Source organism: Lepidochelys kempii, chromosome 1 (assembly GCF_965140285.1).
Source record: "Lepidochelys kempii isolate rLepKem1 chromosome 1, rLepKem1.hap1, whole genome shotgun sequence".
NCBI lineage: Eukaryota > Metazoa > Chordata > Testudines > Cheloniidae > Lepidochelys > Lepidochelys kempii.
The window spans coordinates 77,302,053-77,324,768 of NC_136380.1; the positions used below are offsets into that span (position 1 = coordinate 77,302,053).

The 22,716-nt window shown below is 43.3% G+C and overlaps 1 long non-coding RNA gene across 2 annotated transcripts in view; it reads right to left on the reverse strand.

The window, feature by feature from the left end:
* Nucleotides 1-4,639: 4,639 nt before the first annotated feature.
* Nucleotides 4,640-22,716, reverse strand: part of LOC140903845 (uncharacterized) — a 107,915-nt gene continuing 89,838 nt past the window's right edge. The window contains exons 3-4 of one of the 2 annotated variants that reach the window (XR_012156373.1): nt 11,631-11,774; nt 4,640-4,864 (exon numbers count right to left, since the gene is read on the reverse strand). This is a non-coding gene — a long non-coding RNA (uncharacterized LOC140903845). The remainder of the gene's footprint in view (nt 4,865-11,630; nt 11,775-22,716) is intronic. The other variant, XR_012156354.1, reaches the window with a different exon arrangement.

A 22,716-nucleotide genomic window follows, 5' to 3' on the forward strand; every position in this document is an offset into this window, starting at 1 on the left:
CAATTCTTCAAAATCTCTGGTGCTGACCAAAAGCAGCGTCTTCATGCATGTAAAATAATATGATTTCCCAATGATTACATATTCACTCTACAGCTGGCTGAGTTTTTACATCTCCATTTGTCATTGACTATTGTGTCCAATTAAATGATTAGCTTTTAAAAACTGCTGCACATTATGAGAGTGAACTTGTGTTCCATTGCACTGAGTGATGCAGAAACAAACTCATTACAGCATGTAATTCACCCATATTAAATAACAAACAGATGGCTGCTGTAAATGAGAGCTGCTTTTTCTCTTCAAAAGTGCCAGGAAAAAGGTGTTTTTATTTATCTTTGTTTCCAGCTTCTTTCTGTTTTCTTGACAAGTGGGCAGCTGGTTGCTGAGGTTTTCAATTGGTGCAGAAGAATGAAAAGCCTGTTTCCATTAATTTCCCCATAAAATAAGTCTTTGAATCATTCCTGTTATAAATGCATGTGCAGTAGCAAGCTGCTGCTTGATTAATTCACTTATTATGAAGATTTCATCTTTTATAAGAGGGCCTGCAGGTAATTTATCTTGTTTAGTAAGATTAGAAAAATGTAATTATCTTGATACCTTTGGACCCCTCTCATTTTAATTGTGTTCCCATAAATTTCAAACATAAAGATGGGATTTTTGTGTGTATGTGTGCACAAATGTTCCAACATGTGGTAGAAAAATGTGTTGTAAGATCTGCATAAAAAGTTATCAAGTAAAATGCATTTGGTTGTACTGTTAAAGGAATGAATACAAATAAAATCAGCATACAACAGGCGCAGCATATACAAATATCTGTATTTCTGGTTCCCTGGTCACAGGCTTATAACAGCTGGGGTGGATTGAAGGGAGTTGGGATTAGTTTAGGGTTGTTGATTTCTTTAAATCAATCATGCAAATCACTAGGGAAATGCAGAAATCTGTCTTATTTTCACTAATCAAATTAAAAGTGTGTTTGTCTTCATATATACCATTAATATAAAGAATCTACAAACTGAGGTGTGTGTTTAAGACAAGCTCCTCTGATCCTCACATTGCTCCCCAAAAGTAGCCCTTGTATATTCTCTGACATTTTCTTTTATCTGTCTCTTGCTGAAACTTTCAAAACTGAAACTCTTAATTCAAGAATTTGTTGTCGCCTCATGCCAGTGGGAGTTGTTCTCTTTAATCTTTCAGGGTCCTATTTGACTTCATTCCTCTGTTCTGAAAGGACTGGTCTCCTTCTCTAGTGTTCTCTTGGCTCCTCTCTTTGGAGCCTCCTGCTTTTCTTTAGCCCACCGGACCTCTCTTGATTCTTCTGCCTCATTCAAGGGTGGGGTCCAAGATGATACATTTTTCTTTTTTCTTAATTCTTAATGACACCAGTGGTCAGTTTTGTAAATGAAACTTGAAGGATCTTCCCACTCTTCCAATTGTATTTTGAGTGTAATCTACAAACAGGCCCGCTGAATTTCATATTGATACCTTGGATATCATGAGCTCTTAACACTTACCAGTTCTTTAAGAGTCCACCAATTCTACACTTCTAAGTGGCCTGATGGAAAATGGGAGTGAGGACCCGAAAAAGTGGTCTTCTCATGACTTCTAATATAGTACTGAATTAACGAGGATATATAATTTAGTTTTTCCCACATTTTTAAGATTCCTCAAAAAACTGTTGTGTGGCCTCTGAAGTGAAAATTATAAATGACAGCTGTGGGCATGAAATGTAAGCAATATGCAGTGTGACAGTAGTTTTATTAAATGAAATTTTAGGCCGCAAGGAGATGCATAAGTATATGCAAACTGTACAAGGTTGAAGCATGAAACGATGAAATGTGTACAGATGGTTGGAACATTTCAAGTCAGCTGAGACTAGCAATTGTGACAACCCATGATCTGGGAGACCTGTGTCAGCAACAACAGGTAAGAATGCTGAAAAGGCTGAGTGGCTCAGAAGGGAGGATTGAGGAATAACCCTTAATGACCTTGCTAATGCTCTGGATTGCAGTTCAGCTTCAGCACACAGAATTCTACAGTGGGCTTTTCAAAACTTTGTGCATGCCAGACCCCATGAAAACTCAGCCAGGAACACACACAAATTGGTGACGTTGCTTTTGAAATTCCAATTTAATAAAAAAACTAACTTCCAAATGACATAAACCACACAATTTACCATTGCAACTTTATTTTTTTACATTAATTTGTATAAAGTGAAATGTTCGCTCTTAATTAGGTGGATGTGTGATGTATTAAAATGCCTTCTTTGTAATCTTAAGAATATTAATGTGTTCTACTCACAGAAGGAGCTGAATTAAGAGTGAGGCCTTTAAGAAAAGAATATAATGAGGAGGAGCAGATCAGCATTCTAAAGGGAATTTTTTTATCTAGTCAACAATCCTTTAGGAAAAGTGTGTCATCTGCAGATTAACAGGGAAGAACTCTCCTGCCTGTGTGTGTGTATGTGAATGTGAGCGTGCACATGCCCAAAAATGTCTTTGAGGAGAATTTTGCTTAGCCAAAGCTTATAGCATCCACCTCAGGAGTGAGGATGAGCAGCACATAGGGGTGGAGGGGTAAAAGTCACACTATATTAGGTAGATGCAGCCTTCAGAAAAAAGATGAAAGCCCTGCTACTACTAACAACTACTGGAGTTCTACTCCAGAACTACTTCTCTTCAGCTCAGTGGAAGAGTCCTGTGTCTTTGGAATTTAAGGGTTGTTACACTAATCCAGATGCCTTGTGTCCAGGTTAGTTGGCAATTGTGGGTTTTGTGCCTATGGCTGCTTTATAGATTTGGTCCATACTGCTGTGGATCCTCGGAGCTTAGAAATGAACTTTGCCTAATGGGGACAGTGTTTAACGTAATGGTTAGTTTGGGTTTGTGTGATTATGTTGCTCCCTTGTGATTAGCTGCAGTCTACACAAAGGATAAAAGTTCAATTGCAATTAACAACTAATGAATAGTATCCTTTACCTATCTCTGGAGTTAGAGGGCAGCAACCATTTCACACTGCACAACAGTAGATGGAAGAGAAATTTTGACCAATGACACTGGAGCAAATCAGAACCATTGCTCTTACAAAAAGTGTGATGGACTCTTTAGGGCTAAATTGGGCCTTTAAATCACAGAACAGAGCAGAGTGGTCTGGAGGTGGCACAATGTGTCCCGCAATAGAAAGGGAGCACTGCTACTGAGTCCTTCTTCCAGAATATGTAGCATGTGCTCCCTTCTAGATCTTGGGAAATTCACAGTCCTTACGCTCAGGGGAGCACAAGTGATTTGCTTATCCCTAGCCCCTGTACTAAGGCATGGGGAATGGGCAGAGACAGAAGGCTCCTTGAACGCTTTCCCTCCTAACTTGCACTGTGCAGGTCTGATTATAATCAGACCTAAATGAGCCTTCATAGCAGACATGATGTTAGTTTTCAAGGTCTCAATGAAAAGGCCAAAGAGAGAAAACTGCAGGATTCCTAATAAATAATAATAATAATAATAATTAATATTAATAATAATAAAAATAAGGAATCTTAGATAACCAGATTAAATATTACAATTGTGGGATAGATTAAAATATTCTAGCTTTATATACCTTAATAATATATATTAATTCTGAACGGTGGTTGGACACAGGCCTATATTTTATTATTCTGGACAGACACAAGTGTGAAAATCTGAAAATGTTTATGGCCTTTGGCTTTTCCCAAGAACTCTGCTTCATGTGTTTGCCACAGTTAAAATTAATTCCTAGGTGTATTTCTTGTGTGATATTGCTGTGAATCTGATTCCAATAAATATAGATTCAATGTTTCGCTAGTTGGAAAAAGTTAACATTTCATTAGATATTTACAATTTATTTTACATAGATGTCTGTAAGCACTAACGGTAAGAAGAAAGTCCATCTGAACTTTATCTGCAAAATACCACTTAACTAATTCTTTAACTTGCTTTGATGAGCCAACATTTCGGTCCAATTTTGGAAGAACTAATCTCTTTTCCAAAAGTTTGCATAAAGCACTGAGAAAGAAGTGACTTCGGAATCTAGTGATCAGTCATTTGAGAATTCCACTAAGGCTGGGTAAATTTTTATTTAACAGCGTTGAGAAAATCGGTGTGTACTCATAATTGCTGATGTGACATTCCCCAGAGTACAATCTGGATTGCTGAACAGCTATATCCCCTCAATTCTCCTTTTACACTGCTTCACTGTGAGAGCAACCACTCCTGGCCTTCCTCACACACAGTCTCTGAATTATATGAGTGCTCCTAGCCAGCCACTCCTGAATTACATTGCTGAGAGACACCAGAAAATCCTCAGTCCCAGACTTGTCCCCAGAAGTGTGCTTGTTGCATTGCCTAGCACCCTTCTGGACAATACAAGCTCATAGAAAGTCCATCATTTAATTAATAGTAAATGATATACACAAATCCTATTATTTCAAATGGAGGTTTCCCAAACACTTCAATCCAAACACATTAAAACAAGTGTATTAATGACAGAAAGATAGATTTTAAGTGATTGCAAGTAATGAGATATAAAATTAGAACTGGTTACAAAGAAATAAAAGGTAAAACAAAACTAATACCTAACTTAACAAGCTAAGTGAATTTAAAGCAAAAGCTTTCTCTCACCATATGCTTGCAGCAGTCTGTATGGATACCTTCAGCCAGGACCACCCCCTCAGGTCAATGGTGCTTCCTTTGTCTTTCAAACATTGCTGATGCCTTGAGTGGAGATAAGGGGAGAGAGGTGATTTGCGGCCTCTGCTCCCCAGTTTTATATCTTTTCCTTCTCTCTAGCTGGGGTTCAGGTGACAGCAGGTCTGTTCTTTTGTCAAGATGTAAATTTTAAACTCACACCCTTCTTCCTGTCAAAGAATAGCCATTTAAACAGGTGATAGTTCATTTGATTATGTTGACACATGTCTTAGGTGTTGGCTATCTTTTTGTTTCTGGAGAACTGGTCTGAAGCTCTTTCCCCAGACTTGGAACATGCATTATACAGCAGAATGTCATAATTTTACATATAATGTAGCCACACATATTTTACCAGAAGCACAATTCTCAGCAGAATCTGAGTTTTCAAATGATACTTCACAAGGCATACTTTGTACAAAATTTATCATAGACTTGTAAGGGTGACCATAAGAGTACACACTGTCACAGTAGGAACCAAATGTTCAGGTAGCCTCTTGTACTTTTTGGCAGCCATCAAAAGCTCAAGTGCACCACAGAAAAAAAAGTGCTTAATCTCAGCCCCTGTGATTGGTTTATCTTACTGACATCCTAAACAAAACTTATGCATCAAAAATGTGCTTAACTTTCAAAGCTACAATATAGTGTAGTCTACAAACTCTGTTATATAGCACACATACCACATGAATCTGTATAGAGCCAGGGCATGTATCACTTATAAGATCTCTTTGAGATAAAGGATAATACACATTTTTTAAATAAGGAAGAAAAACACTAGATCAGGAAGGGGAGGCTATTTAACTTGTACAGTAACTGGAGTTCTTCAAGATGTGTATCCCTATGGGTTTACTGGTACAGGGATATATAAGGAGGGAGTGGACCTGCCACCACTCTAGTTCCTTTTCAACAATGAAAGTCCAGTGAAAGACTCCAAGGCAGAGGGGAAGGCAGGCAGGGAGTGGAGCATTCATATACACACACATCAGAAGAACTCCAGTTACTGTACAAAGTAAGTGAACTCTCCTTTTTTTAAGTAGTGTTTCTATCGGTGTTCCACATCAGGAGATTCTCATACAGTAGCCCAATTATGGAGAAGGGTGCCGAGGAAGCGAATTCAGTACAAACTGTAGAACAGTATCACTGAAACATGCATTGGCTCTGGAAGCATGCACAAGAGCATAGTGCTGGGAAAACATTCACTGGAGACCAGGTCGCTGCCCTGAAGATATCTGAGATAGGTATGTTTTTCAATAGGGCTACAAAGTTAGATTGAGCCTGGTGAAATGAGCAATCATCCTTGGAAGTAGGTAAACTCTCAAGGCTCCATAGCAAGTTAAGATGCATTCCGCAACCCATTTGACAGTCCTTGGATGGAAATTGGACGTACTTTCATTCAATCTGCAATCAAGATGAAAAGCCTACGTGACACCCAAAAGGGTGTAGGCCTGTCTAGAAAAAACGCAAGAGCTCTATTACATCCAATGAATGGAGCTTTGTTTCTTCTCTTGAAAAGTGAGGCTTGGGACAGAATGTAGGATGGTGACTATCCTGATTAATGTGGAATTCTGAAGTAACTTTAGGTAGGAAGCAAGGTTGTGGATGTAGTATCACCTTATCATAATAGAACACCACGTACAATGGGTAAGCCATCAAGGCTCCAAGCTCCCCTACCATCCAATCCAAGGTGATGGGTCTGAGAAATAAGGTATAAAGGGACAAATGAATGTATGAACATTTCCCTATGGTTCAAATGGGAGTTTTCTCCAAGCACTGAGGACAAAGTTGATGTCCCATGGTGGAGTTGGCTCCTTAACAGGAGAGAAGAAGTTGAACAGGCCTTTGATAAACATTTTAGTGATCAGGTGAGTGAAAACTGAAAACCCCTTGATGAGGGTGTGAAAAGCTGTGATGGCATCTAGTTGAAACTTAATGGAGCTTAGTAATAAGCTTAGTAATAAGCCTGTGGTTTTTAATTTGAGCAGGTAATTGAGAATGTGTGTCAGACAAGACTTAAGAGGAGATATAGATCACTGGCTACACCAAGTCTGGAAGTGTTTCCATCTTCGCAGCTAAGTGTTGCTTATCAGGGGTCTTCTATTATTAAACAATATTGTTTGTACCTCAGGAGAGCAGGATTGTTCTTTATCAGAGAGCCATTTAGTAGCCATGCCTAGAGGTGAAGTGCTGAGAGGTTGTGGTGGTTGATGGATCCTGACCCCTGCGTCTGAAGACGGTGGAGAGGATGGTGCAGAGACATGCAAACCAGATCTGGGAACCGCACCTGGTTCTTGGACACAATGGTATGAGGGAGGATGACTACTAATTTGTCCTGTTGAAATTTGTTTATAACCTTGAGCAGTAAAGGGTCAGGGGTTAAATGTATAGCGATATGCAAATGACTAGGGCATCTCCTGTTGAGTTGTGGCTGTGCCCTCCCCAGAGCAGAACTGTTTGCACTTTGTATTGGAAGGTGTCATGAAGAGATCTATCTCTGGATGGCTCTAGGCAAAACATATCTCTTGGAATACCTCATTGTTCAGCTTCCATTTGTGGTTGACGTGGAAATACATGCTGAGGAGTATGCAGCTGTGTTCTGCAGATACATCACTGAGATCTGTTTACTGTGTGATATTCATAGATTACATAGTTTTATGGATTATATTAATAAGTACTGGGATCTTGCCCTTCCTTGTTGATTGATACAATATATTTCTGCTCTGTTGTCCAGTATCATTCTGATTGGCTGGCCTCTGATGTGGGGTAGGAAGTTCTGGCAAGTGTAGGTAATTGCTCTGAGCTCTAATATGCTGATATGGAGGATCATCTCCTGAGGGGTCCATTTGCCCTGAACTATGTTTTGGAAGTGTGCTCCCCAGCATATCAGGAAGGCAACTGTAGTGATGATCCCCAAGAGAGGATGCTGCAAGAGCAGAACTCCCACATGCCTTCTATGTATCTTTCCAGCAAGTTAGAGAATCGAGGACCATTGGAGATAAGAACACCTACTTGGATAGACTGTGCTTGTTGGGGGTATAGACAGTTCTGTAACTTTAAGATACCAAGAGTGTAGTCTTGCTAAGGGTGTCACAAATGTACCATCTATAATATGGCCTAGTAGTTGCAGGCAAACCCTTGCTATAGTTTGCGGGCTTTGTTTTATTATTGAAACAAGGTTCAACATTGTGGCAAATATGTCCTTGTGCAAGCATGCTCTGGAAGTGGAAGAATCCAGATAGGCGCTGATGAAGTCTACACATTGAGTGGGTGAGAAGGTAGACTTTTCTGCATTGAGGCAGAGGCCCAGTGAGTGGAACAGAGATAGGGCCATGCTGGTTGTTATGTGTATCTCAAGAAATGAGTGACCTTTCAGGAGCCAATGATCCAGTTTAAGAAGGACAATTATTCCCATCTGGTGAAGATGGACTGCAGCAGCCAAGAGGACTTTGATAAACACCCTTGGAGTGATGGAAAAGTCAAAGGATAGGATGCAATACTGGTAGTTGTCCCTTCCCACCAAAAATGTAGGAAATTTTTGTTTGAAGATTATATGGTGATATGAAAATAAACATCTTGAAGGAAGAGGGAGACAAACCAATCTCCAGGGTCCATAGAGGGAATTACCATTACTATGTTTACCATTCTGAACCAATGACATAGGACAATGAGTTCAAATTCCTGAGATACAGAAAAGATCTCCATCCCCTCTTCCTTTGGAACCAGGAAGTACTGGGAATAAAACCCTTTTCCGACTAAGTCCACTGTGACAGATTTGATCACCCCCAGTGTTAGGAGGGATTGTACTTCCTGTTTCAAGAGACCCTGGTGAGAAGAGTCCCTGAAGAGGGGTGGAGGGTAGGAGGAATGAAAAGGAACTGAAATGGAAGGAGTGACCTGTGGAAATCACCTTCAGGACCCATCTGTCCAGGGTGACAAGCTCCTAGAAGTGTAGAAAATGAGAGAGATGATGCCAAAAAAGGTGGAGAGAGGATAGGTGCAGCATGGGATCTGGAGTGGGAAAGAGTTTTTGACCCTTGGCCAACAGCTCAAAATAGTCATTTTGAAGATTTTGTTGACTGGGAAGTAGCTGTAGAAGATGGCCCTTTCTTAGTAAACGTGGGCTTTTTCCTAGGGGTGTTCAGCCATTCTTATGGGAAAGTTGTAGTCTGGGCTACACCATTCAGCTGACTGTGACCTACTGTATTTTCTCCCTGTGCATAGGTGCATAGATGCCCAGAGATTGTAGTGTTGCCCAGGGTCTTTCAGAGAATGAAGGGTCCAGTCTATGGCATCACTGAACAGCTTGGGCCCCTCAAAGGGACATATTATATTATATACTTCCCAGGAGAGAGTGGAAGACCACAGCCAGGAAGCTTGGTGCATGATTACTGCCATAGCCATGGACCATGCAGCTGGATCAGCAGCATCGAACAAGGCCTGGAGATATGCCTTGGCAGTTGTCTGGCCTTTTGTTGTGAGAGCTTGAAATTGTTCCTTCTAATCCTAAAACTGCTGTTCAATAAAAGATGTAAACATTGAAAAGTGTATTAAATCACATTTTTTCCATCAGGGCTTGGTAACTGGCTACTCTTAACTGAAAAGATGCTGAAGACAGCTTTTGCTGAGGAGTAACTCTTGCAGTAATTTTAGCCCGTAGTCAGATGGCATTGAGCAGGACCAATGTTGCCTGTTCCATTCGTTAATGGCCTCAAGAACCAGGGAGTTGGGCATAGGGTGGGATAAAAAATTACTCCCAGCCTCTGGATGGGATGTGGTATTCTTTGTCAGCCTGTTTGCATATAGGCAGTAGGGTAAATGAAGTTTGCCACACTGTATGTGCTGGGACCAGCAGAATATTGTTGATGGGCAAGGTTATTTTGCCCTGAGGAGATGAATGAAGGATGTCCAACAGAGAATGTTGTGTTTCCTGTATTTCCTCTAACACAGTAGGTAAGTTCTCTTCTATGTAGGGTCTTGAAAGGCCTTGAAATGATTCATGTTGTAGGAGGGGGGAAATTTTGATAGCCCAGAGCCCAGGAACGTGCCTAAACCACTGCCTGCAGCTGGAATACCAATTGTTATGTTCATTACTGAAAGCAGCTAGAAAGGCTGTTTCTGAAGCCTTAGCACAACTTAATAGACCAAGAGGGGATGGGGGAAGTGAGTGATCACGAGGAGTAAACACGAACCTGTGCCCTCCTGACTTGAGCTTTTTCCGAAGCATATGGTTTCGCAAGATGGAAAGGCTGGCAATAGTTAACTATTGCTACATAAAATGCATCTGGTTAACTGCTAGAAAATTCCCTGCCTGACAGGCTGGAAAACTCCACACTTCACTTAGCTTCTGCTCAGTAGTTTTCTTGATGAACAAACTATGTAATACTAACAAATTGGGTATAAGAAGAAGAAATCTGGGCTCGATGGACACTTGAACATTTGGACACTTGGACACCTCTCAAATTCCTCTGCAGATAGAAAACTGGTCACTGGACAGCTACAGAAATCCACTCAAGACATCTCAAGATCCTGGATAAATATGAATCTGGGGTTAATTTGGGGTGCTTTACTAACCTGTTGTGGATGTGTTTAAGTGCTGGAGACTAATTAAAGTAGAAGCTTTGAGTGAAAGCAGTTTTGTTTGTCTGCTTGCATCAACTCTCTATCGGCCAGATGGGCCATGTTTCCATTGATTTATTTCCTGCCATCACCTCACAAACAGGGAAGTGACCAAGAGCTTTGGGTTCAGCAAAACCATTGTAAGATGGTGGGGGAGACATGTCAACCTCATTTGGTGAAGAGGGGAAGGTGGTGTTTCTTCTCTCTCAGATGGCTCTTGCTTCTCTGCAAGACACTGCGGTGAAGCAGGGGCCAAGGGCAATGGTTGTTGCTCTAGATGTGCCCTCTTACAAGATAGTATAGAACACATTGCCAATAAACCCATTGTGGTGGCACATAAGGGAAGGAGCAGGTCCCAAAGGTTGTCCTTGTCAGGGCTGCTGGGTAGATATCCTGCTGGGAGTTTCTTCCTTAAGGTTTACATCAAAGGAGGGAGGCTGGAAGGTAGAGCAACCTTGTACAGACACCTCAGAGGGGCAAGTGGTGTTAATACAGGTAGTTTAGTCAGTACAAGGGTCTGGAGAGATTCCTCTAATTGCATCGGTACAAAAGGTCAATAGCTGGTTGGTTAATGAGACAGTACCAGTGGTTGTGACAGTACTAACTGGAAACATCTCTGAGTACCCTCTAAAAGTTTGTGTGGGACTGCTGATCATGTCAGTACTGCAGGGTGAGTCACTGTAGGTGAAGATGGTAGGATTATGGGGTAAGTAGAGTCAGAAGGTGAGTTGGCATCAGTGTTTCTCATTGCCTTCTCCAGGATTCGAAGGTCTTCAACGAATAGGAATCATAACAGTACTGGGGACTCTGAACAGGGAACCTCAGGAGTCAGAACGTTGGGTGGCATAACAAACAGTACCAACCTTCATAACTGACTACAGAAGATAGTACCAACAGTGATTTCAGCTTGGCTCTGGAGTCTTTGTGTTTTGAAGACACTGAGACCAGTAATGATTCCAGTGCTGCTCTAGGTTGTTTACCTGACAGCTTCTTGGGTACATGGCATGGTCTTCTTGGCTGGTGCCATGGTCCCAGTCTTGGAGAGGACAGGAGTCTCAGCAGAGATCCAGACCAAGGGAGTGACTTTCTCCTTCTCTTATCCCATTATGGAGAACAGGGATCTTTTCATCTTTGAGAGTATGGATGGTTCTGAAGGAGTCCTGGGGTCTTTTCTTACCATCACAGCAGAGACAATTGCTGGTGCTCTTGGAGCCACAAGATCCAAGATACAGCGGGAGAGTTGGACCCTATGGGTCCATCAACAAGACTTTTAGTTTTTCCTCCCTCTGTTCCTTTGAACTGCTTTTAAAATCTTAGAGATCTTACATTTGGAGTATATGTGGGTCTCTCCAAGGCAGAGGAGGCAACCTGAACATCTGTCGATGTGGTGGAAAGAATTTACGCAGGTCTGGCAGGGTTCGAAGCCCAGGGTCTTGGGTATTACCCATTCTCTAGGTTCCTGATGAAAGTCTGAGAAAAAAATAACAAAGATCCAGATCACGTAAATTAAGAGAATGGAACTCTCTCTCTCTCTCTCTGTCTCTCACACACACACACTTGTACTAAATAATAAATAATGAATAACAATAAAATAAAATATAATAATAATAATAATAATAATTAATAATAATCCAAAGAAAGAAAATAAAAGAATAAACAGGAGAGGTAGCAAAGTCTGTAGCTAGCTAATGGACACTGTGATGCTCTGTCTGAAGCTACCAGCAGTTGAGAAGGAACTCCACCCACTACCTATGTTCCATCACACTAAAGTACAAGGGTGCCTGTGGTAAAGGCGCAGATCCGCAGACACAGCTGACAGTCTCTGATCAGAAGTGCCAGGGTGCGTATTGATTCTGATATGGAACACCCATTGGGACACCACTCAGAATAGATGATGTAGGTGGGAAGAGAATGAAGTGTTGCACAGTAGAATATACCACAGTTGCCACTGAAAAAATATTATTGATCATAGGTTCGTACTATAAGTATAGGGAAAAAATAAGGTTTCTCTGTCTGACAGTTAGCAACTGCTGAATTGTGAAAGGTGGCTTGTGTGCATTAAAGTATTTACTTCTACATTCTTGACAATTTCTCTGTTACAAAGAGAAATCTTATTGCCAGTGACCAGACTGAGGCTTTGGCTGAGTGCTGGCAGGAACAAGCTGGCAGGAAACCTCTCTCAGGCAGCAAGTTCATAATGAAATTATTGCTCTGATGCAGAGCTGTATGAACTGATAAGAAAATAACCATCTCTCAAACTTCATTTTTCAATAATTCTGACTTATTTCTTTAGGCAAGTGGTAAAAAAGAATGTGATGGCTTAAAAACAATAAAAATATTATATCTATATAAGATGCATGCAGAGAAATTAAAATTGCAGCCAAACAGCTGATACCACGTATGTGTTCCACAGCTTAATTAAATCTCTCAAACATAGTTTTTATCAAGTGACGGAAGTCACGAAGGAGAGAGAGATTTAAAATTTAGACAACATTAAAGAAAACACTAGCTTTCCTAAACTGTTTCCCTTACAATGTTATGTGTTCTAATAGTTTTCACTAAATTGTCACAATTGTTGAAAAGGTCCAAGAAATAAAACCCAGCTGCAAATGTTCTTATTTTTTTAAATGTTCAGTTTGCTATTAATGTGAGAAGAGTTGGCCCAAACCACTAGTTTTTGAATTATAAAATTTTCACAAAGAAAAATGTCAGTCCATAAATTGCAATAGGCAAACTTTACAATGTCTGCATACTCATGTCAGAAAAGTATGCAAAAATTCAAATAAAGCTTATCCAAATACTAGAACTTCTCAGGCCAGATTCTTATCTCAATAACACTAGTGTTGATCCAGTTTTACTCAATAAAAAAGTCAGTGGAGTTAATCTGGATTAACACTGCTGTAACTGAGATTAAAATCTAGCAATTTATACACGGAATTTGGACCCTAATTATGTAAACATAAATGTATTCACATTAGTCTGATTGAACTTAGTGGAACTACTCATATGAAAAAATGTACATTTGTCTAAGTGTGGCCTTAGGTTAGAGTGTGGCCTTTCGCTGAAAAACTCAAGAGAACAGACTTTGTCCTAAGATTTCCATCATATTTTATTCTTTATTAGTCCAGAAAGCAACTATAAAAACACTTTCTCTTCTGTTGTTTCAGTGCTGACCCAGACCCAAAAACATGGAGATGTGTACAAAGGACAAATAATGAAAAATTAAACCTTCAAAAAGAAAAAAAAAAGAGTTTGGAAGTGATTCTTACATTAAACAAGTTCATCGAAACTTCCCTTCCCAGAATAACAGGGCTTATTATGAAACTGACAGGGTGAATCTCACCTCAGTTCAAAAGGTGCGCTGCTATAAATCTGTGGCTAGGCTCCTTGCCAGCTTGACCTCTGCTGCTCCTCTGGGTCTAGTATGTGTAGCACATAGATTATAATCCTTATGCCTTCCTGGATGCAGTGTCCACAGTTTTGGTCCTAAATCTCTGTCTCTTCAGTCGGAGAACAAATTAACCAAACTCCAAAAATAAGAGACAGGGTCTGCCTGGTTCTTAAACTCTCCTTTCCCAAAATTCAGCTACCAGAGTGGCCTTGCATTACCAAATAGGGCTATTGTTTCTGTCTTTCATGTGGTTAGCACTACTATGGTGTATCTGAGTCTAGAAAAAGAAAATATTTTGTACTTAGGGTATGTCTACACTACGGAATAAGGTCAAATTTATAGAAGTCGTTTTTTTAGAAATCGGTTTTATATATTCAAGTGTGTGTGTCCCCACAGAAAATGCTCTAAGTGCATTAACTCGGCGGAGCGCTTCCACAGTACCGAGGCTAGAGTCGACTTCCGGAGCGTTGCACTGTGGGTAGCTATCCCACAGTTCCCGCAGTCTCCGCTGCCCATTGGAATTCTGGGTTGAGATCCCAATGCCTGATGGGGCTAAAACATTGTCGCGGGTGGTTCTGGGTACATATCGTCAGGCCCCCGTTCCCTCCCTCCCTCCGTGAAAGCAAGGGCAGACAATCATTTCGCGCCTTTTTTCCTGAGTTACCTGTGCAGACGCCATACCACGGCAAGCATGGAGCCCGCTCAGGTAACCGTCACCCTATGTCTCCTGGGTGCTGGCAGATGCGGTACGGCATTGCTACACAGTAGCAGCAACCCATTGTCTTCTGGCAGCAGACGGTGCAATATGACTGGTAGCCGTCATCGTCATGTCCGAGGTGCTCCTGGCCACGTCGGCTGGGAGCGCCTGGGCAGACATGGGCGCAGGCACTAAATTTGGAGTGACTTGACCAGGTCATTCTCTTTAGTCCTGCAGTCAGTCCTATTGAACCGTCTTATGGTGAGCGGGCAGGCGATACGGACTGCTAGCAGTCGTACTGTACCATCTTCTGCCGAGCAGCCATGATATATGGATGGCATGCAGTCCTTCTGCACCGTCTGCTGCCAGCCAACCTTCTAAGGCTAACCTTTTTGTTCCAATAAGAACGATAACTTAGGTGCACCATTTCTTATTGGAACCCTCTGTGAAGTCCCGCCTGAAATACTCCTTGATGTAAAGACACCCCCTTTGTTGATTTTAGCTCCCTGAAGCCAACCCTGTAAGCCGTGTCCTCAGTCACCCCTCCCGGCGTCAGAGCAATGGCAAACAATCGGGCATCTGAGAGCGCTGTCCAGAGCAGTCACAACGGAGCACTCTTATGGGGCTAAAACATTGTCGCGGGTGGTTCTGGGTACGTATCGTCAGGCCCCCGTTTCCTCCCTCCCTCCGTGAAAGCAAGGGCAGACAATCATTTTGCGCCTTTTTTCCTGAGTTACCTGTGCAGACGCCATACCATGGCAAGCATGGAGCCCGCTCAGGTAACCGTCACCCTATGTCTCCTGGGTGCTGGCAGACGTGGTACGGCTTTGCTACACAGAAGCAGCAACCCATTGCCTTCTGGCAGCAGACGGTGCAATACGACTGGTAGTCGTCTTCGTCGTGTCCGAGGTGCTCCTGGCCACGTCGGCTGGGAGCACCTGGGCAGACATGGGTGCAGGGACTAAATTTGGAGTGACTTGACCAGGTCATTCTCTTTAGTCCTGCAGGCAGTCCTATTGAACCGTCTTATGGTGAGCGGGCAGGCAATATGGACTGCTAGCAGTCGTACTGTACAATCTTCTGCCAGACAGGCAAGAGATGAGGATTGCTAGTAGTCGTATTGTACCATCTTCTGCCAGGCAGGCAAGAGATGAGGATGGCTAGCAGTCGTACTGTAACATCTTCTGCTGAGCAGCCATGACATGTGGATGGCATGCAGTCCTTCTGCACCGTCTGCTGCCAGCCAAAGATGTAAAAGACAGATGGAGTGGGTCAAAACAAGAAATAGACCAGATTTGTTTTGTACTCATTTGCTTCCCCCCCCTCCCCTGTCTAGGGGACTCATTCTTCTAGGTCACACTGCAGTCACTCACAGAGAAGGTGCAGTGAGGTAAATCTAGCCATGTATCAATCAGAGGCCAGGCTAACCTCCTTATTCCCATAAGAACAATAACTTAGGTGCACCATTTCTTATTGGAACCCTCCGTGAAGTCCTGCCTGAAATACTCCTTGATGTAAAGACACCCCCTTTGTTGATTTTAGCTCCCTGAAGCCAACCCTGTAAGCCATGTCCTCAGTCGCCCCTCCCTCCGTCAGAGCAACAGCAGACAATCGTTCCGCGCCTTTTTTCTGTGCGGATGCCATACCAAGGCAAGCATGGAGGCCGCTCAGCTCACTTTGGCAATTAGGAGCACATTAAACACCACACGCATTATCCAGCAGTATATGCAGCACCAGAACCTGGCAAAGCGATACCGGGCGAGGAGGCAACGTCAGCGCGGTCACGTGAGTGATCAGGACATGGACACAGATTTCTCTGAAAGCATGGGCCCTGCCAATGCATGCATCATGGTGCTAATGGGGCAGGTTCACTCTCTGGAACGCCGATTCTGGGCTCGGGAAACAAGCACAGACTGGTGGGACCGCATAGTGTTGCAGGTCTGGGACGATTCCCAGTGGCTGCGAAATTTTCGCATGCGTAAGGGCACTTTCATGGAACTTTGTGACTTGCTTTCCCCTGCCCTGAGGCGCATGAATACCAAGATGAGAGCAGCCCTCACAGTTGAGAAGCGAGTGGTGATAGCCCTGTGGAAGCTTGCAACGCCAGACAGCTACCGGTCAGTTGGGAATCAATTTGGAGTGGGCAAATCTACTGTGGGGGCTGCTGTGATGCAAGTAGCCCATGCAATCAAACCCTGATATCAAGGGTAGTGACCCTGGGAAATGTGCAGGTCATAGTGGATGGCTTTGCTGCAATGGGATTCCCTAACTGTGGTGGGGCTATAGACGGAACCCATATCCCTATCTTGGCACCGGAGCACCAAGCCGCCGAGTACATAAACCGCAAGGGGTACTTTTCGATAGTGCTGCAAGCTCTGGTGGATCACAAGGGACGTTTCACCAACATCAACGTGGGATGGCTGGGAAAGGTGCATGATGCTCGCATCTTCAGGAACTCTGGTCTGTTTCAAAAGCTGCAGGAAGGGACTTTATTCCCAGACCAGAAAATAACTCTTGGGGATGTTGAAATGCCTATAGTTATCCTTGGGGACCCAGCCTACCCCTTAATGCCATGGCTCATGAAGCCGTACACAGGCAGCCTGGACAGTAGTCAGGAGCTGTTCAACTACAGGCTGAGCAAGTGCAGAATGGTGGTAGAATGTGCATTTGGACGTTTAAAGGCGCGCTGGCGCAGTTTACTGACTCGCTTAGACCTCAGCGAAACCAATATTCCCACTGTTATTACTGCTTGCTGTGTGCTCCACAATATCTGTGAGAGTAAGGGGGAGACGTTTATGGCGGGGTGGGAGGTTGAGGCAAGTCGCCTGGCTGCTGATTACGCGCAGCCAGACACCAGGGCGGTTAGAAGAGCACAGGAGGGCGCGGTACGCATCAGAGAAGCTTTGAAAACCAGTTTCATGACTGGCCAGGCTACGGTGTGAAAGTTCTGTTTGTTTCTCCTGATGAAACCCCCCACCCCTTGGTTCACTCTACTTCCCTGTAAGCTAACCACCCGCCCCTCCTCCCTTCAATCACCGCTTGCAGAGGCAATAAAGTCATTGTTGCTTCACATTCATGCATTCTTTATTCATTCATCACACAAATAGGGGGGAGACTGCCAAGGTAGCCCAGGAGGGGTGGTGGAGGAGGGAAGGAAAATGCCACACAGCACTTTAAGCACAGCACTTTAAAAGTTTACAACTTTAAAATTTATTGAATGACAGCCTTCTTTTCATTCATCCTCTGTGGTGGAGTGGCTGGTTGGCCGGAGGCCCCCCCACCGCGTTCTTGGGCGTCTGGGTGTGGAGGCTATGGAACTTGGGGAGGAGGGCGGTTGGTTACAGAGGGGCTGCAGTGGCAGTCTGTGCTCCAGCTGCCTTTGCTGCAGCTCAACCATACACTGGAGCATACTGGTTTGGTCCTGCAGCAGCCTCAGCATTGAATCCTGCCTCCTCTCATCATGCTGCCACCATATTTGAGCTCCAGCCCTGTCTTCAGCCCGCCACTTACTCTCTTCAGCCCGCCACTTACTCTCTTCAGCCCGCCACCTCTCCTCCCGGTCATTTTGTGCTTTCCTGCACTCTGACATTATTTGCCTCCACGCATTCGTCTGTGCTCTGTCAGTGTGGGAGGACAGCATGAGCTCGGAGAACATTTAATCGCGAGTGCGTTTTTTTTTTCTTTCTAAGCTTCACTAGCCTCTGGGAAGGAGAAGATCCTGTGATCATTGAAACACATGCAGCTGGTGGAGAAAAAAAAGGGACAGCGGTATTTAAAAAGACACATTTTATAAAACAGTGGCTACACTCTTTCAGGGTAAACCTTGCTGTTAACATTACATACATAGCACATGTGCTTTCGTTACAAGGTCGCATTTTGCCTCCTCCCACCACGTGACTACCCCCTCAACCTTCCCCCCTCCCTGTGGCTAACAGCAGGGAACATTTCTGTTTAGCCACAGGCAAACAGCCCAGCAGGAATGGGCTCCTCTGAGTGTCCCCTGAAGAAAAGCACTCTATTTCAACCAGGTGACCATGAATTATATCTCACTCTCCTGAGGATAACACAGAGAGATAAAGAACGGATGTTGTTTGAATGCCAGCAAACATACACTGCAATGCTTTGTTCTACAATGATTCCCGAGTACGTGTTACTGGCCTGGAGTGGTAAAGTGTCCTACCATGAAGGACACAATAAGGCTGCCCTCCCCAGAAACCTTTTGCAAAGGCTTTAGGACTACATCTAGGAGAACCGCAAATGCCAGGGCAAAGTAATCCTTTCACATGCTTGCTTTTAAACCATGTATAGTATTTTAAAAGGTACACTCACCAGAGGTCCCTTCTCCGCCTGCTGGGTCCAGGAGGCAGCCTTGGGTGGATTCGGGTGGTACTGGCTCCAGGTCTAGGGTGAGAAACAGTTCCTGGCTGTCGGGAAAACCGGTTTCTCCGCTTGCTTGCTGTGAGCTATCTACAACCTCCTCATCATCATCATCTTCTTCGTCCCCAAAACCTGCTTCCGTATTGCCTCCATCTCCATTGAAGGAGTCAAACAACACGGCTGGGGTAGTGGTGGCTGAACCCCCTAAAATGGCATGCAGCTCATCATAGAAGCGGCATGTTTGGGGCTCTGACCCAGAGCAGCTGTTCGCCTCTCTGGTTTTCTGGTAGGCTTGCCTCAGCTCCTTCAGTTTCATGCGGCACTGCTTCGGGTCCCTGTTATGGCCTCTGTCCTTCATGCCCTGGGAGATTTTGACAAAGGTTTTGGCATTTCGAAAACTGGAACGGAGTTCTGATAGCACGGATTCCTCTCCCCAAACAGCGATCAGATCCCGTACCTCCCGTTCGGTCCATGCTGGAGCTCTTTTGCGATTCTGGGACTCCATCATGGTCACCTGTGCTGATGAGCTCTGCATGGTCACCTGCAGCTTGCCACGCTGGCCAAACAGGAAATGAGATTCAAAAGTTCGCGGTTCTTTTCCTGTCTACCTGGCCAGTGCATCTGAGTTGAGAGTGCTGTCCAGAGCGGTCATAATGGAGCACTCTGGGATAGCTCCCGGAGGCCAATACCATCGAATTGTGTCCACAGTACCCCAAATTCGAGCCGGCAACGTCGATTTAAGCGCTAATCCACTTGTCAGGGGTGGAGTAAGGAAATCGATTTTAAGAGCCCTTTAAGTCGAAATAAAGGGCTTTATTGTGTGGATGGGTGCAGGTTTACATCGATCTAACGCTGCTAAATTCGACCTAAAGTCCTAGTGTAGACCAGGGCTTAGAATATTTTTTTAAATATATATCTGAAAACAGACAAGGGATGGATGTGTGCAAAACCCAAAGCCACTCTCCACACATCTGGTACTTAAGGAGGAGAGTTGCCTTAGTATTTTTACTCTAGTCTCATGAAACATTTTACAAATGCACTCTCAATGGGTGAAGGGTAGTGGCTGTAAAATATTTCACGGTTGGAATAAATAGACTCCTGGCCCACCATCACACCTCACACACCTGTGCCAAGACACACACACTGATTCTTCTTCACTATGGTCAGGCCCTTCTTTGTATTACTGCAAATGAAGAACGTAATCTCAGTTTTTGTGTATACTAAATAGATTAACTCTGTCTCCTTGAAACTAGGAATGTCCCTGTTTGCAAGGCCTAGTCTTTTCAGTTTTACAGAAATCAGATGTTTTGTCCCGGTTTTGGTAAACTGGAGAAGACTGGCATACCCAAAGAGCCACATGTCAGTTGAGTTGGTGAAGATGATTAGCAGGCTGGGTAAGCACATATGAATCTCAGAGCCCACCCTATGTCCATTATGCATTAGTGTTGCTACCCTTTCCTTGATAAATCTGCACTTCTGGATTTAGATGTCTAACTTTAGACCCTAAAATTTGATGCTGACTCTCTCTGTGGTCTTTGTCAGGTTACTTAGCCAAAATATTCAAAGCTGGGATTGATCCTTGCTCAGTCCTTTGTGCCATACTATCTCTCATGCTACTATGGTGCCCCTCTTTGTGGCCAGAGAACACGGTGGCTGCTCAGGAAAGCAGCTGGCTCTGCCACAGGCCTGTAGCTAGTAGAGAGCTTGCAAAGTCCCTACTGCCATATACAGTAGCCTGATTGGCATCACCACCTTTTCATCTTGGAAAAGAGGAGACTAAGGGGGATATGATAGAGTTATATAAAATCATGAGTGGTGTGGAGAAAGTGAATAAGGAAAAGTTATTTACTTGTTCCCATAATATAAGAACTAGGGATCACCAAATGAAATTAATGGGCAGCAGGTTTAAAACAAATAAAGGGAAGTTTTTCTTCACTCAGAGCACAGTCAACCTGTGGAACTCCTTGCCTGAGGAGGTTGTGAAGATTAGGACTATAACAGGGTTTAAAAGAGAACTGGATAAATTCATGGAGGTTAAGTCCATTAATGGCTATTAGTCAGGATGGGTAAGGAATGGTGTCCCTAGCCTCTATTTGTCAGAGGGTGGAGATGGATGGCAGGAGAGAGATCACTTGATCATTACCTGTTAGGTTCACTCCCTCTGGGGCACCTGGCATTGGCCACTGTTGGTAGACAGGATACTGGGCAGGATGGATCTTTGGTCTGGCCCAGTATGGCCATTCTTATGTTCTTAACTGTGAACATTGTTCTAAACTCTTCCCCAGGATCAAGGGACCTGGATATTCCATGAATCCATGGTTCCAGAATTTTCTACAGATTCCACCATTTGCTGCAGAATCATGCTCTGGAATCTCAGCTGTCATTTAAATAGAAAATGTCTAGCCCTTGTGCTTGCAAAGATAACTTCAAAAATGTGACCCACTTGTAAACCACTGTCTGTATGAGTTAGCAAAGAACCTGAACCAATGGCTCTGGCAAGTGTGAACTGCCCCAGTCAAATCCCATAGACTCTATGGTTGTGTGGCCATGAAATATGGCATATTTTCAGGATAGCACAGAATTAAGCATTTTTGCTTGAGAGTTCATTGTTTTACTTGCAGCCAGGTCTGCCTGGCATTTTATTTTCTGTCTTCCTATGCTGTGGGCCATGCCTGCAGCTGATTCTTGCTCTGCATCTTTCCCCATAAGGTGGAATTAAATGGATCGGACTGCACACTCCCTTCACTGTTCTATGGAATCAGCAGTGGTGTGGGGTCAGGGAGCCAGAGCTGGACTTCAATTTGTAACAAGGAAGGAGAGGGAGCAAGAAGTCTATGCTGGATAGTTAGGCTGCCTAGACAATAGAGATGGAGTTAAAGCCTGGGAAGCCGATATGGTGAATTGGGTAAGGTGACTACAAGTTTCCTCCTTCTCTGGGAATGACTGCCCCCATACTGTCAAAACAACATTGCTGAGGCCCATGGATCTGCACTGTCCAGAGGTCACAGCAAAACAATCCATTATCAACGATAATCATTGCTGACAATGTACAAATTGTACATAAAAAGTATTTCCAACTATAGACCATAGTCAGATGTGGAAGGGATGGATGGTAATAAAGGGTGGTTTATGGAGATACAATAAATTAACACTGCTGCAGAGTTAGAGGTGCTTGCCATAGAATTTGGTTCCATTATGGCAGACTACGCAAGCACCTGCTCACAGCTGTTTTTCTAGATTCTTAAGCCCAGGCCTGTGGTTCTGAAAGGGTAAGCTCTTTAAGAAAGCTGAGATTTTTAAGAAAAAGTGCCAAGCTTTTGATTTTAGTAATCACTTTATTTACATTAGTTTACATCTGCTATTGACTGTCTGCACAAAAAAGGGGATGAAGAGGTTTAAAACAAAAAGACAGAAAGAAAAAAGAAAGCTGAAATATGCATTTACGTTCTTTAAACCCTCAGATAAGGAAGGAAGGAAACAGGGCTAAGTGCTTGTGGCACCTCAAGGGCAAATCTGCTAGCTAGGAAACTCTCCCCTTCAGTGAAGATAACTGTGAATACATATCAAAAATGTTTGCTTTTATAGTTGTTATAAAGTGTCCAACCTGCTTTTAAATTACTGTGTAAGGCTATTATTATCATTTGCATTACAGTAGCACTGCGAGGGCAGAGTTCCACTGCACTATACAAACTTATGACAAAAATAAAGTCTCTACTCCAAAGAGTGTACAATCTAAGGCCCAATTCTGCAACATTTATGCACATATCTTTAGTACTTAAGTACCATGAGGGCATTTTAAACTGGTAATCAAACATAATTAAACTATATTCTAACTCAGGAATAAATCTGAGATGCAGTTTGGGATGATGCAAAATTAAGACTTGCAATACATTTGTTTCATCCACCTGTTGTTTATAGTCTAACCCTGCAAACACTTACACAAATAG